Source organism: Schistocerca cancellata, chromosome 11 (assembly GCF_023864275.1).
Source record: "Schistocerca cancellata isolate TAMUIC-IGC-003103 chromosome 11, iqSchCanc2.1, whole genome shotgun sequence".
In the NCBI taxonomy this organism is placed as follows: domain Eukaryota; kingdom Metazoa; phylum Arthropoda; class Insecta; order Orthoptera; family Acrididae; genus Schistocerca; species Schistocerca cancellata.
The window spans coordinates 105,073,806-105,075,987 of NC_064636.1; the positions used below are offsets into that span (position 1 = coordinate 105,073,806).

Consider the following 2,182-nt stretch of genomic DNA (forward strand, 5'->3'; position numbering starts at 1 on the left):
TCCTCCCGAACAAGCCATGGAGGCCCAACGGTACCGACCGGCCGCCGTGTCATCCTCAATCAACAGACATCACTGGACGACCATACCGAGGGGCATGTGGTCAGCACACCGCTCTCCCGGCCGTGTGTCAGTTTACGAGTCCGGAGTCGCTACTTCTCAGTCAAATAGCTCCCCAGTTTGCCTCACAAGGGCTGAGTGCACCCCGCTTGCCAGCAGCGCTCGGCAGACCGGATGGTCACCCATCCGAGTGCTAGCCCGGCCCGACAGCGCTTAACTTCGGTGATCTGACGGGAACCGGTGTTACCACTGCGGCAGGGCCGTTGGCTGGAAAATGATACTTTATGTGACGAAGAGCAAACCTTTCTTTCTAGCATTTGTAAGCTTAGAAATAGCTTTTGATAATGTTGATAGGAATATTCTCTTTGAAATTCTCAAGGTGGCAGGGGCCAAATACAGGGAACGAAATTGTGCAGAAACCAAATCGCAGTTTTAAGAGTCGAGGGGCATGAAAGGGAAGCAGTAGTTGGGAAGGGAGTGAGACAAGGTTGTAGGCTATCCCCGATGTTATTGAATCTGTAAATTGAGGAAGCAGTAAACGAAACAAATAAAAATTTGGAGTAGAAATTGAAATCCGTGGAGAGGAGAGAAAAACTCTGAAGTTTGCCGACGACATCGTAACTGTGTCAGACAGCAAAGGATTTGGAAGAGCAGTTGAATGGAATGCATAGTGTCTTGAAAGGAGGATATAAGATGAACATCAACAAAATCAAAACGAGGATAATGGAATGTAGTCGAATTAAGTCGGGTGATGCTGAGGAATTAGATCAGGAAAGTAGTAAAGGAGTTTTGCTATTTGGGGATCAAAGTAACTGATGATGATCGAAGTAGAGAGGATATAAAATGTAGACTGGCAATGGCAAGGAAAGCGTTTCTGAAGAAGAGAAATTTGTAAACATCGGTATAGATTTAAGTGTCAGGAAGCCGTCTGTGATAGCATTTGCATGGAGTGTAGCCATGCCTGGAATTGAAACATTGACGATAAACACTTTAGGCAAGAAGAGAATAGAAACTTTTGAAATGTGGTGCTACAGAAGAATGCTGAAGATTAGATGGGTAGATCACGTAAGGGTGGTGGGGAGGGAGGGTGGGAAATAACACCACCACACAAAGAACCTGCGGAATTCTGGGGGTATGTTGGAGGTGTACTCGGGAAGTCCAGATCTTCCGCCATTACGATTTCCCCCCCGTCTCGCAAGATGAACTAACATCTGGGAAGAGGGGGGGGTGGGGGGGGGGCGGGAGCGAAGAGATTTTTCCAGCGATGCCGGAGTTCACACAGCTGTCGAATGGCTCCCTGACGAGTGAGTGCGTTTATATCAGCGAGGAACTCTTACGAATAATACAATTCTTTCGTCCATGTTTATATAGAGAGCTGCCGACTAGGTTGAAAAAATGGTGTCATTAATGCGGGCCTCTTTGACGTGTAGTGCAGGATTCAACACAAGCTACTTGGCCCGCCGTAACAATGCGTAAATTACGTTTTGCAGCCCACTCTACCTGCACAGTACTGAAGCCCCGTTTGTATTCACGTAATCCTTTAAGAGGGACAGGATTATTGTGTGCGATAATGCAGTTACGTAACACGTCCACAGTGTACCCTAATCTCGCAGGGCTTCCGGTGGTCATGCGCAAGGACTCAATTGAACATCTGTACCGCTTTATAAGCACATTAACAAGCGATCAATAACGTCGTACTCTCAATCGAACCTTCACTGGATTAATGCGAAATGATTAATTATACTGCCAGACAAGCTCATGTGTCACGTATTATAGAGAAACGGAGATAAGACTTCTGAAGACAGGGCAATTGCTACACAGGACGTTTAATTACAATGCGATACAAACAGAAAAGCTTAAGTCCCAAAAACGTGAAGGACTTCATGAACCGTAAATTGAGTCAAAAACAACTCTATCGTCTAAGACAACGGGCTGTCTCTCTCTTTTTGGGGAAGATCTTTGAACAGAGCCGACAACAAGACAGCTCGTAAAGGAACATTATGGCAATAATTCTCTACCGCTCCACACTCGAAGAGACTCCAATAGCTGATGGAAAGGGAAGTACCCTCTGCCAGACACTTCGGTGGTGCGAACATCATAGCTGTACAAGTACAGCATATAAAAT

The 2,182-nt window shown here is 46.1% G+C and overlaps 1 pseudogene; it reads right to left on the bottom strand.

Moving 5' to 3' along the window:
• Window positions 1-207: 207 nt before the first annotated feature.
• On the bottom strand, window positions 208-325 carry LOC126109107 (5S ribosomal RNA; annotated as a pseudogene).
• Window positions 326-2,182: the final 1,857 nt, after the last annotated feature.